Source organism: Acinonyx jubatus, chromosome D4 (assembly GCF_027475565.1).
Source record: "Acinonyx jubatus isolate Ajub_Pintada_27869175 chromosome D4, VMU_Ajub_asm_v1.0, whole genome shotgun sequence".
NCBI lineage: Eukaryota > Metazoa > Chordata > Mammalia > Carnivora > Felidae > Acinonyx > Acinonyx jubatus.
Window position 1 is genome coordinate 47,428,247 of NC_069391.1, and position 14,492 is coordinate 47,442,738.

Here is a 14,492-nt window from a genome sequence, read left to right on the forward strand (position 1 = left end):
TTTGACAAGGAATAACCACTGAAGTTTTTTAAAGAAATACATGACAAGGTAAGAGCTAATTAATAGGAGAGTCTGGTTCTAGAAGTGGCTGAATACCTATGTTAGACCAAACCTCCCACAGATAACAATTATAAACTCCAAACTAGTATAAAAAACAATTATTTGAGAACATCCAAAAGGAGTCCCAGATGGAGGTGATTCAACCCTTTCAAGAAGGCAGTTGCATTGGGTGAGATTTACTTTAAGAAAGCTTTTCTTCTCAGGGCATTTCTCAGTTCATGTGGCTCAGGGTGGCTAAAATTCATAAAGAGAGCCATTGTCTTTCTGACTGAAGGAGTCAGAGAATGAATTCACAGATGCCAAAATGACTGAAATGAGGGAAGAGAGAAGAAAGCCCCCAAATCTCCATACAGACTCCCTTCAAATCCTTGACTAACCACTGAACTGTGGACATATGGAGGAGGCTCCAAATAGCCCGGCAGAGAGCAACTGTTAAAAGGCTGAAAACCTGAGGGGTGCCTGGGTGGCCCAGTCCGTTGGGTTTCTGACTTTGGCTCAGGTCATGATCTCACGGTTCGTGTGTTCGAGCCCCGCAACAGGCTCTGTGCTGACAGCTCAGAGCCTGGAGCCCCTGCTTCGGATTCTGTGTCTGCTTCTCTTTCTGGCCCTCCCCCACTATTGCTCTCTCTCTCTCTCTCTGTCTCTCAAAAATGAATAAACATTAAAAAAAATTTTTTAAAGGCTGAAAAACTGAGCGGAGATTTCAGCTGACTGCCCCACCCCCCACCACAAAAAATCAGCATTCTTCAGACAAAGGGAGCAGACCCCAAAACCTCTACGACAAATTATCTGCAATGCCTTGTATATAAAAGCACTAGAAGAAAAAGGAAACTGTGACCTTCAGTCAATAGACAAAATAGTCAAGACAGAGCAAACTCTGAAACGATTGAGATGTCATAATTAGCAAAAAGGACTTCAAAGCAGCTATCATAGTATGTTCAAAGACTGAAGAGAAATATGGTCGTCAAGAGAGAACAGATATGGAATATCAACAGAAAAATGAAAGCTATAAGTACAAAATGGAAATTCTAGAATTATAGCATATAAAATCTGAGGCAGAGAACTCCTCAATGAATTTAAAAATTGGAGACTGGAGATTTCAGGGGGAAAGTAGGGGTCAGGGTAGAGTGAACTTTAAGATTGACTTGCTAAAAGAAAAAATATTGGGGAAAAAATGAGCCTTCATATTTCAGAGCCTTTATGGCTGTGGAACAATAATATCAAGAAGTCTACATGCATATAATTGGAGCCCTACGTGGAGAGGAACAAGAAAATGAAGAAGAAAACATTTGAAGAAATAATGGCCTAAAATTTGCCAATTTGTTTAAAATACTAATATACATATCCAAGAGTCTTGGTAACTCTTAAGCAGGATAAATATAAAGGAAACTAGACCTAAGTACATCAATAACCAAACTCCTGAAAAATAAAGATAAAGGGAAAAGTCTTGAATGCAGCTCAAGGGTTAAGAACACCTTACATACAGGGGAACAATGATACAAATCATGCCTGACGTCTCATCACTCACCACAGACACAAAACACAATAGAACATATGGAAGTAAACAAACAAAAATCTATCAAACAGCATTATATATCCAGTGAAAATATCTTTGAAAAGGAAGGTAAAATGGATTTTTTGAGATGAATGGAAACTAGAAAATGTATTACCAGCAAGTCTGCTCTAGAAGAAGTTTTTCAGGTTGAAGGAAATGACGTCAGACGAAAGCTCAGGAATTATAGGAAAAGAATGAAGAGCAATCAATGTGATAAATGTGAGTAAATATAAAGACTATATTTTTTCTTCTATTGTTTTTTTAAATTTATTCTGAGAGAGAGAAAGTGAGCAGGGGAGGGTCAGAGAGAGAGGGGGAGAGAGAGAATCCCAAACAAGCTCCCCACCATCAGTACAGAGCCTCATGATGAGGGGATCGAGCCCACAAGCTGTGAGATCATGACCTGAGCCAGAGTCAGACACTTAACAGACTGAGCCATCCAGGCGTCCCCATCTTTTCTTCTGTTAATTTATTTAAAAGACGACTGAAAAAAGTAAGGCCTTCCAAGGATTGTCAAACATCCGTGGAAATTTTTAGCATAGAGGTCAGAACCAAACAACAGAGCTTTATTGAGACACTTCATTTGAATCTTCAGAACACTGGAAACCAAAGAAGGTTCTACAAGCTTCCGGGGGTGGGGAGGGTCACATATAGAGGATGATAAACAAAACTGCTTTGGCATTTTTCAATAACACTGAAAATCAGAAGATACTGCCTTCAAATATTTAAAGGAAATAATTTCTGACCTGTAACTCCATATCCTTTCAATCACATAGAAGGCAAAAATAAACACTTCTTCAGACATTCAAGGATTAAAAAAAAAAAAAAAAAAGAAATTACCAACTATGCATCCTTTCTAAGACTATTGAGGAAGTGCTCCAAGAAAGAAAGCATGGGTTATAAGAAATAGAAGTTTTGGCACAAGAGGATAATTACGAGAAATCTCAGGATAACATCTGTACACCAGATGTGGAGATAAAAACAGACTTTTCAATGGAGACAAACTTCAAAACAATCTATTTTCAACCATTCTCTGGACTGCTTAGTGGACCTTTTCAATTTGGCAGCTTACATCTTGTGGAAGTTCTATTCAATTATTTGTTGAATTTCTCCATTTATTTCTCCATGTATCTCCTTGGCGTATACCAAGGAAGTAGCAAAGACAGACAGCATAAAATAGGATAGAAAATAGAGGACAGAGATATATGGGAATGTAAGGATTTTTTTTTTTTAGCTTGAATTTTCCCAAAAGTAGTGCTTGAGGCAAGAAGTTGTAAGCAGGGAGCAGAAGTGAGGGAAGAATGAGGGAAAGTGGAAACAAAGCAAATGCACAGATGCATTATTAAAATAACTATTGTACACACACACACACACACAAAGAATAAAATGAATAAAAATATGCAATATATAATTATAGAACATCACCATTGTTTTCAAACATACCAAAATGTATACATTCAAATAAAAGGTATCCACCTCAAGTATACTTGTTACTTTTCAAAAAAAATAAATAAAATAAAAACAAAACAGAATAAAATAAAATAAAATAATTATAGGCAACTGGCACTCGATCGTGACTGGAATTTTCTAAAGAGGATAGAGAATACCTTTTGGAATTGTTTGTCTGAGAATTGATGATTTTTATCCACAGCTTATATCCCACATTAGTTGAAATTTACTGTGGGATATATAAATCCCTATATACTTCCAGACTGAACATACCTGCTGGAACAGAGGACTTCCCAAAGGCAACTGTGGCTTTGGAAAGTCCCCGGGGGCAAAAGGGCAAAACAGCCAGTGCGTGAGAAAAGATGTCAGCATGAGGTAAGCCAAACTACCCACTGAATGTGCACTGAAATCAGAGACGAGGCTAAGCGGATGTGAGTCAGGAGTCCAGAAGCAATCCGCACAGTCTGTCCTTTGTACCCCTCAGATATACCTGTGCCCTAGGTAAGCCCCAACTGCCGCTGAGTCTTCAAGGTGGTAGTCAGCCACAATTTCTACACATGACTTAATAGATAAAGATTACTGCAATAAGCTGCAGTCTTTATTGCTGCAACTGGTCCCGAAGTCATAACTGATATTTATTTTATCACCTCCTTCCTCCACCGCCCATATTAAATTTCCCTCTCCTTCAGCCATTACTCCTACTTGTCCAGGTTTCTATCCTAGTGGGGTGATGTAGCCTTCATCCCTGAGCAGGCTGAGCTCTTGACTATCTTGCTGTTGTCAGGCTGCTGTTGCTGTAATTGTCACTATTATCACTAGGCATGTGAATGGCAAGAAATGCCCATGATTGACCCATACCTTGCCAATGCCTTAGCAACCTCAAATTGCCCAAGACTTCAGTTTCCCAGGTCTCCTCTTCATAAATCACTCCCACACATATATCTCTTAGCTTGAGTTGCACCAGAAAGCAAAGTCCTGGTCAAGGAGATAATCCCAGAGTACAAGTGGGGAACCAGAAAAAATGGGGGAAGGGGAAGAAGTCTGTATAAAGCTGCCTTTCTGATATCACAGCTTTTGGATACCGGGGTTTAATTCTGGTGTCTAAGGAATATACAGAATGTATCTCGGAGTTGTCCTCTAGAAGAACAATTGGGGAAAACACTGATCCTTAGGTTTCCATCCCTTGTTGATTGAGGACTGCTCTTAGAGTTAACTTTCATAAATTTGGGGGCTTCCTGTTTGGGCTTAACAACTAGAATCTCATGCCCAGCTATAGCGCTGGAGAAGTTAGGGAGCACATTTGAGATGAGACTCTGTTGTAATATAAGTCAAATCCGGAATACCCACTACATCTAGGTTGGAATCAGAGAGGAGATGGAGAAGATGTGAGTTTGAATCCCAGAGGCTCTGATACAGTCTGTATGAGCTTCTCAAGGAGTTTGGACTTAAGATGTAAAACACAAGCATATAGCAAAGGTGGAGAAAAAAGGTGGAGATCATTAGGTTTGTATTGTAGGAAGATTACACTTGAGACACTGAGGAGGGTGAATTAGGCAGAGAATGGGACAGTAAAGTACATGAGACCATTCTGGAGACCCCACCTACAGCTGATTGTGCACTAGGGCAGTGCCAGTGGAGGAAAGGGGAGGAATGAATTAATGAGCTACTTGAGATACTAAATCAAGGGGGTGGGATGGGGGGGGGATTTGGGAAAAGCTCCCCCTGATAATTTGTTCAAGACTACTATTTAACAAAGTATCAGCAACTAGGCACTGCCTGTCAGTTGGTAGGAAGCAGAGTTTGTTAATACAATCAATGTGGTTTCAAACTTAGGTCAATGAATAGATCATGAGCCCAGTCATAGTACGTGCATAGAAAAAAAAAAAAAAAAGAAAACAACTCATGTGTTAACTGTGGTTACATACAAAGAGGTGGGTAGAGGAGAAATTGAAGTGATTTTTCAAACTTTCATTTTCTAAATTATTATCTTTGTGGCATTTTTATCTTTCAAAATGAGATAACAGTCAATATTTGATTCTAAAATCAGGGGCATCAAAAATTTTAAAAAAGGAATAGAACTTCTCCCATATACTCAGAAATATATACAAAAAAAAAAAAAGAGAGAGAACTCTTGGGTCTAAGGCCTAGAAAATTTAGTGTTACATACTTGAAAGAGAGGGGGTTTTTAAATAAATAATATAAAAGGAAGTATAAAATAATGTATGAAAAGCATTCCTGCAGGAACAAACCAAATGCCACGAAAATGCTGAAAGTACCAAAGTCTGTCACTTCATACGGTAGTGAAATAAGGTGGAAGGAAGTCTACAAAGCTCTTTAGTTTCAGGGTTTGTCAGTTCTGATGTGGCTTTGTGCTATCATCGGCTAGTCATTTCTTCAGCTATTATTTGAACACTTATCAGATTATATGCCACTTTATTTTCCTTAGTGGAATTTATATTCCTTCAAATACCTAGCACCATCATTTAAAAAATTTTTTTTTCATCAGTAGTATTTAATGAGCAGCTACTATTTACTACTGGGGTAGGGGCTGTTGATACTATCATTGGTAACATAGACATGGTACTTACCCTTCTGATAGTAAATACCTAAATTTGTATCTGACTTTAGCACTTAATTAGCAGTGTAACTTCAAGTAATTTACTTAATCTTTTTTGTGAGCCTCAAATTCCTCATTGTTAAGGGGAGGAGGGAATATTACATACACAGGAATGCATTGAGGTAGATATAATTCATTCATTCCTGCATAACGTAATTCAGTAAACATTTGTTAAGTGCTATGTCTAATATATGTGTGTTTTATGAACCAAAAATAATATGTCAATAGTGTAAGTTACTATTACGTGTTTGCAATAAACTGAACTGGTATTTTTTTACTTATTGGTCTGCTTTGTTTAAAAAGCGTTTTTAGCCATAATGTTCGATAAATTCAAGCACCAAAATGTGTCATCTTCTAGTTCAAGTTTGCTAAACATTTTAATGTCTAAATTCAACAAGTTTGTGAATCTGATGAAACAGATAACATTTTATTTTGAAATAGTCAGACACTCAGCCAACAGAACTGGAAAGTAAGTTGAACCAAAAAGAAGAAGAATGAGTAAAAATAACATAAAGAAAAGCAGGAAATTTGGGGGATAATTTTAAAATGTGCTATCTCAAAATCACATGTGCTCACTTTTTACTATTAATTTTTTTTTTAATTTTTTTTAACGTTTATTTATTTTTGAGACAGAGAGAGACAGAGCATGAACAGGGGAGGGTCAGAAAGAGAGGGAGACACAGAATCTGAAACAGGCTCCAGGCTCTGAGCAGTCAGCACAGAGCCCGACGCGGGGCTCGAACTCACATACCGCGAGATCGTGACCTGAGCCGAAGTCGGACGCTTAACCGACTGAGCCACCCAGGCGCCCCTACTATTAATATTTTTAATGTAAAGACTACCTAAAGAAAACCACATGCCTCACTGATAACCAAACTGTTTGTTAATTGAAGGTCTGTGGAACATTTTATAAAGTGACTCAACATGAGAAGTCTGTAATATTTATGTTTTGATATTTGCATTACTTCATTTTTGAGACTAAATCTCACACTTATCTTTACATTATAATATTTAATATAAGTAATAGTCATGGCAGAACATTAATGGTACAGAAGTTGCACTTACTTTGCTGAGAACATCAAAAATTTAAAAAGATTTTTAACATCTATTTATTTTTGAGAGACAGAGCATGAGTGGGTGAGAGGCAAGGAGACAGAGAGAGAGGGAGACACAGAATCTGAAGCAGGCTCCAAGCTGAGCTGTCAGCACAGAGTCGGATGTGGGGTTCACACCCACAAACTGTGAGATCATGACCTGAGCTAAAGACGGACTCTCAACCAATTGAGCCATCCAGGTGCCCTGCACATCAGAAAAAATGTTAAGCTTATTTCCTTATTTTGAGAGAGAGAGAGAGAGAGAGCAAGCAGGGGAGGAGCAGAGAGAGAGAGGGAGAGAGAGAATCCCAAGCAGGCTCCACACTGTCAGGGCGGAGCCCAACTCGGGGGTTGATCCCACAAACCGTGAGATCATGACCTCAGCCTAAACCAAGAGTTGAATACCCACTGGACTGAGCCTACATGTGCCCTGAGAACATTAGATTTAAAGGGAGAGAAATATTTTATTATAAAGCCCACAACATTCATCCAACTTTACCTTTTTACATATATTGGTGGGATTAATTATGCATAGACATTTTTCATGCCATTTTCTACCTGCAGTCTAATATCAGCTTTTCTGCTTGATCAAGGCTTTATGATAAATACATGCACATACACATACATTTTATGACCTCAAAGAATTTGAAACTCTCCCACATATACCACCTGTTCCCTTTATCACTATGTCAACATCATGACTGACAACCAGGAACAAGAGGCAAACCTAGACAGGAAATGTAATAAAATAAGAGTTAAAAATCAGTGGACAAACCAAATACATTTGGAAATGAGTGGGGTCTCTGACTCGCAGTAAAATGTACTGTGCATAAGGACTCTACTCCAGTTGATAAAGTCTTTTGCCACAGGAACAAGGGTTAACGATTCTTCTGTTTTTTAAATGTTTATTTATTTATTTATTTTGAGAAAGAGAGAGGGAGAGAGGCAGAGAGTGTGAGCAGGGGAGGGGCAGAGAAAGAGGGAGAGAGAATGCCAAGCAGGCTCCACACAGTCAGCCCAGAGCCCTACTCGGGGCTCAGTCCCATGAACTGCGAGCTCATGAGCTGAGCCCAAGAGTCGGTTGTTTAATCAACTGAGCCGCCCAGACGCCCCAGGGGTTAACGATTCTGATACTGCTATACATGTATATTGGAATTGGCAGACTGTGGGAGCAAGTTTACTCGCTGTTGGAGCGTGTGCATCCAGATAAGCAAGAGTTGGGGGGGGCGCTAACATGATACGAGTGGTAATGGATTGCAGTTGGAAACGTCAGTACGAACTCATGTTTAGGTGAAGAAGGTAGTCTCATCAGACAAATGCTGGTAGAAGTATCAATGGATACATAACCTTTTAGTATATGTTTACAAGAGCCTTACAGTTGTTCATGTGTGAATCTAATCATCTATCCTAGGGGTTAGCAAGCTATTTCTGTAAAGCCCTGAGAGCAAATACTTTAGGCCTTGTGGGCCACATGGGCTCTGTTGAGACTACCCCATTCTGCCCTTGCAGCATGACCCAGCCATCCACAATTCTGTGAATGAATGAATGTGGCTGTGTCCACTCAGTGCACCAGATTTGGCCCACAGTCGGCCAATCTGTGATCTCTTCTAAAGAGTAACAAAAGAGGGGCGCCTGGGCGGTTCAGTCGGTTAAGCGTCCAACTAACGCTCAGGTCATGATCTCCCAGGTGCGGGTTCAAGCCCCATGTGGGACTCTGCACTGACAGCTCAGAGCCTGGAGCCTGCTTTCGATTCTGCGTCTCCCCCTCTCCCTGCCGCTCCCCTGCTTGTGTTCTCTCTCTCTCAAAAATAAATAAACATTAAAAAAAAAAACATTTAAAGAATAACAAAAGTGAAAGAAAGTGTATGAATACAACTACATGTATGTAGGAGCTCAAATATTTAAGAAGTACTTGTAGAAAAAATGCTAGCAGAAACAGCTTTAAAATGTTAACCACATTCTTCTCTGGCTGGTAGAATAGGAACCTTTCCCCCTCCTTATTCCTACAGTTGCACTTTTTATGTATTGAAAATTTGAAAAAGAAATCCTCAAAACCAGTGTCTGAATTTGTGCTTCCATCGGTAAGCTAGAGATTCCCAGGCCAATTTAAGCTTTGAAAACCTTCTTACTTGTGATATTTATATACATCAAAAAAAAAAACAAAACTTAATCTTCATCCAAGTCTCCACAATAATAGACTTGTTTTGACATTCATTTAGAAGCTATATTTTGAAATATTTACTTGCTTCTGATCAATTCAGATTATGATTCTCAAACTATTGTTAGTCATTCATGAATGCTTCACTTCGTCCAGAGCTGCTGAAACTTTATGAGGATCGCCTAGAGCCACAATATTGGAAAATGTTGCCTGCTTTCCTAAAGCTCTCTTTAATGACCCGTGTTCTTAACAGCCTCTGTTTAAGCGACAAAAGAGGCAGTGTTGTTAGGAGGGATGTACAGTGCATTGCACAAGTTTACCCTGGCAAGCCGCAAGCCCTGATCTGCAATCCTGTGTCAGCACTTTTCAGTCCCACTAACATGGATACAGATGGGTGTGCAGGCTGCTCCGGGCTCCTCCCGGGGCCAATCAAAACATGGAAAACAAAGGCCTTTATAAGCTCAGCACTGACCACAGTCCCTACAGTGTTGCTAAAGTCACATTTTTCCTTTGACTTTCCATCTACAGAATACCTCTCACCTGAGAGAAATCAGATTGCATTCACAGCCGGGGACTTCGGCCTGTTGTTCTGGGGAGGGGAGGTGATTTTTCCCTTCGGAAAAGGGAAAATGAAGCCCTTCTCGCTCTTTCTGTAAGAACTTACAAAACAACCCAATAGCTCTCTGAATACAGGATGCAAACCAAGGACACCTAGTCAGCCCAGAGCATGGGCACAAGTTGGACAGACACTATGCAAATAAAGGAAAATGAAGAAAGTGAAGCCGTTATCTGAGACCATTCGAGGGAGAGAAAGATATGCTCGCTCAACTTCACTAGCATCTCCAAGAGCCCTACCTTAGCCACCATAAAGGTCATCCTCTCCAGTCCTTCACCCCACCCATTATTCTCTCTCAGAAAGACTTTTGTGCTATTATAAGAATTTGTCATCATATTCGGGTTTAAATTGACTTGTTTTTGTCTATTTCCCTTATTAGAAATCTGTTCTTTGTGAGGCCAGAGACTATAGTCCCTTTGTTTTCAGTTTTTGTGGCGTGTGGTGCTGTTTTCCATAGTAAAATGTGATAAATATTTGTTGAATCCCTAGATGAATAACAGGATAATTGTAGCAAGACACCAGATTACTAGTCAGACAGTGTGTGTTCTAGTCTGGCCCTACCATCAACTAGTCAGGTGTAAAACAACAAGGTTCCCACTATGATGGGAACACCCACCCCAAACCTCAGGGACCTACATCAGAAAGCATCGACTTTTGCTCACAAGTCTGTACATTTGCTGGGGCTCCATGAGGCTTGGTTCCAGCCAGCCTTCAGGGTAGAGTCAGGTGTCTCCGTATTCTGGGACTGGCTGCCATTTGCGGCATGTTTTCATCTGTTTTCCTCGAGAATGGCAGAGCCACAGAGCGGAAAGCAGAAACACAAACCTCCCAAAGCCTCGGCTTGGAACTGACACACTGTCACTTGTGCCTACGTTCATTCCACTCACCAAAACGAATCATATGGTCAAGCCCAATCCCAGGGGGCAGAGAACATACTCCACACAGGATACACCACAGCAAGGATGAGGAGGGAAGGAAGAATTGTGGACAAGCCACATCACCTAGCGCATGACACAAGCAAAATTCAGTTTCAATTTCCAGGAAAAAAAAAAAAAAAGACTGACAATTCCGGTCCTGATAAGCACAGGGCTCTTCTGAGGGCCAGATGCTCTCATATAGACATTATGTAATTAAAATTGTTTAACCAAGAGCTAAACATTGTGTAGGCACCAGATAATGATTGAAAATGACCATTGACAGGGCGCCTGGGTGGCTCAGTCGGTTAAGCCTCTGACTTGGGCTCAGGTCATGATCTCACTGTTTGTGAGTTTGAGCACTGCCTCAGGCTCTGTGCTAATGGCTCAGAGCCTGGAGCCTGCTTCAGATTCCATGTCTCCCTCTCTCTCTCTCTCTCAAAAATAAATAAACATTAAAAAAAAATTAAAAAAAGAAAATGACCATTTGCTTTTTCTTATAGAGAAAAAGACTACAATCAAAATACAATATGATTGGGGCACCTGGGTGGCTCAGTCAGTTAAGCGTCTGTCTTCAGCTCAGGTCATGATCTCACAGTTTGTGAGTTCAAGCCCCATATCGGGCTCTTTGCTGACAGCTTAGAGCCTGGAGCCTGCTTCAAGTTCTGTGTCTCCCTCTCTCTCTGCTCTTCTCCCACTCATGCTCTGTCTCTTTCTCCTTCAAAGATAAATAAAAACAGGGGCGCCTGGGTGGCTCAGTCGGTTGAGAGTCCGATTTCGGCTCAGGTCATGATCTCACAGCTCGTGAGTTCGAGCCCCATGTCGGGCTCTGGGCTGACAGCTCAGAGCCTGGAGCCTGCTTCAAGTTCTGTGTCTCCTTCTCTCTCTGCCCTAAACCACTCGCAGTCTGTCTCTGTCAAAAATAAATAAACATTTAAAAAAAAATTTTTTTAAAGATAAATAAAAACATTAAAAAAAATTAAAAAAACCAAAAAAACAAAAATACAATATGATCATTACTTAACATAAGTTGTATATAAAATACTGTGGGAACAGGAGACAGAGTTGTTGAGTTGGCCTGGGTGATGTTCATGATGTTCTGCAAGCTACTTTACAATTAAGGAAGAACAACCATTGTGGAGAACAGGGAAGTGGAAGTGTGTAGGAAGAGAGGAGGCATTAACTTTATCAGTAATATTTCCTTTTTAGGGTAAAAAAGGAAATATTTGAAGCAAATATGGAAAAAAAGTTGTCATCTGATAAATCGAGATGTTGAGAAAACGGAATCTGGTATATTATTTTCTGTGTATGCTTGAAATACTTTATAACCAAACATCAAAAATTTTTGAATGTTTATTTTTGACAGAAAGAGATAGAGAGATAGTCGGGGAGGGGCAGAGAGAGAGGGAGACAGAATCACAAAAGGCTCTGCAACTGTCAGTGCAGAGCCCGACGTGGGGCTGGAACCCATGAACTGGGAGATCATGACCTGAGCCGAAACCAAGAGTCCATTGCTCAACAGACTGAGCCACCGAGGTGCCCCCAAACATTAAACATTTTTGAGTTATTTTAAATTATTTTAAAATTATTCAAAATAATTATTTTAAAATTATTTAAAATTATTATAAAACAGACAAAGAAGGGAATGAGGATATTCTTGGCAGAAAGAGCACAAGTGGTAGGAAAAGTAACTTGGTCTTAATGGATAATAGTGCAAAAGGGACAATGGTGGAAGAGAGTCAAACAGAAGAATGAGAAGGCACTGTAGTCATTTCTCAGGGCTGCTGTACAAATAAATACTGGGTGGTTTAAAACAGCAGAAATTTATTCTTCCACAGTCCTCAAAGCTAAAAGTCTGAGATCAAGGGATCAGCAGGGTTGGTACCTTCGAAGGACGCTGAGAGAAATCTGCTCCATGCCTCTGTCCTAGCTTCGTGATGGTCAGGAATTCTTGGCATTCCTTGGCTTAGAGAAACATCATTCCAACCTCTGTCTCCTTCTTCACATGGCATTCTCCTTGTGTGTCTGTGTCTTCACATGGCCATCTCTGCACCGTCTCTGTGTCCAAGTTGCCTCTTCTAATAAGGACACCAGTCAGGTTGGATTAAGAGCCCACCATACTCCAATATGACCTCACCTTAATTTAACTAATGACACCTGCAATGACCCTATTTCCAAACAAGATCACATTCTGAAGTACTGAGGATAAGGACCTCGGCAGATCTTTGGGGGAGACCCAATTTAACCCGGAAGAAGAATCAAGATGTTGCCACTACTTTTCTTAGCTATTATTATCAGCATATTTTTGTACTAACTAAAAAATTCACAGGAAGGGCATAGTATGTTGTTAACCAATTGAAAGACCTCCTCAGGGGACCTATGACTTCTCTGACTCTGTAGAGGGAAGGAAATCACACGAACGATGATGCTTTCTGCGTTTCTTCCATTTTACTATTTATTCATGTGCCTCCCAGGCTAACCCACATTATGCTCTGCTTCCCTGCTTCACACCAGCCCACGCTGGGTGACTCACCATCCTGCCCCATCAGTTTCGTCATCCAAAGAAAAAACCCTCTGGCTACTACCACCAGTGTTTTGGACTGCAGTGCTTTGCCCTAGAGTTAATTTTTAACCCCGGGCCCTTCAGAAACTCACTTGCACACCAAGATCCGGCACCAGGGGTCCGCTTCATACTTGGTGTCCAATTTAGGAAACTTCCTCAGGAAGTTCTTCACAATGTATGGGCAGAGTTTTCAGGCGTTCCTGGCCTGTTTTCTGGTTTACAACTATAGAAACAGTGAATTACTTCAAATCAGTCATTCGACTACTTGGCTCATGCCTTACCCTAGCCAAATGCTTTTCCCCTCCAACTGTATGATCCAGCTCTTGTCAATTTCTCTATCCCCCCATTTCACTCCACCCTCTCCTTTGCTCCCTATTCTTAAAATCGTCTTCCTTTTGTCCTTTTCACCTCCACGTCATTCCACAAGGTTCTCCCTCCAGCTCCTCAAATGTCTACGCATTCTCAAACTTCACTCTCGGTGGTCAAATATCACTTCTTTGGAGAGGTTTTCTCTACCCCTCTCTCTACCCCTCTTCCCTAAAACAGCTTCCTCACATTCTCAGACTTACTGTGGCATTTATTTTCTTCTAGATTTCTTTTCATTTCATTATTTACCGGCTTATTGTATGTCTCCTTTAAAAAATGAGATCATCTGTCTATCTAGTTCAGGAATAGCCTCTGCTGCTCATACAGCACCTGGCACATAATAGGTGCCTAGTAAATATAAATTGAATGAACAGAATAAAACTCTGAGCTTCCCAAAATCGTTACAAGTTTGGGGTCGAAGCAGGAAATGTAGGTCCCTTGCATTACTGGCCTGTTAGTGCTGGTGTCCTAGGCCTCTGGTTCTGTTTGCTGAGTTACTGACACTTTATTGTAAATCCCTTATCTTGAGTTTTTGACTCAGTTCCAAAGTTCTGGATTCCAGACCCTGCTTACAAGAGACAGGGACCTAAAGAACCAGCTGGTCTTCTCCCTCTCTCTCCCTGCACTCGAGCTTTTGCGTGCCGGATATTGTAACTGCTGCTCCTATCCGCCTTGACCCCAAACCCGCCAAAGTCCTTCTTGTCTGACTCAGTTCCTGTCCTCCTTCTCTCTTGTGCCTACCTTTCCACTATAAACCTTCTTTCTTGTTTCCACCCCAAACATGCCATGATGATAAGCATAAAGGAATGGTGAATCTGAACACATTTTTAGAAGCTAATTGTTCCAACTCACGGTGGCCTCTATTGGAGGCTTGTGCAAAACTGCTAGTATATCTGTGTCACTAAATACAAATAAATGTCCACATCAATCTATGCGTTTGCCAACACCAATATAGATAGGGACTAAAGCTGCGAGGTTTTCATGTTTGGGTACTTTTAGACAACTTTCAGGTATAATTGAGACCATTTATAGGATTGATAAGGGGCATGCCTTGAAGACTCTTCTCTGTAAACCTAATTATATCACTTTCCTTAAAATCC

The 14,492-nt window shown here is 40.5% G+C and overlaps 1 long non-coding RNA gene across 1 annotated transcript in view; it reads right to left on the minus strand.

The window, feature by feature from the left end:
* Positions 1-14,492, minus strand: part of LOC106986393 (uncharacterized) — a 161,527-nt gene that overhangs the window by 45,586 nt on the left and 101,449 nt on the right. The window contains exons 10-11 of the long non-coding RNA XR_008291165.1: positions 13,119-13,249; positions 12,349-12,541 (exon numbers count right to left, since the gene is read on the minus strand). This is a non-coding gene — a long non-coding RNA (uncharacterized LOC106986393). The remainder of the gene's footprint in view (positions 1-12,348; positions 12,542-13,118; positions 13,250-14,492) is intronic.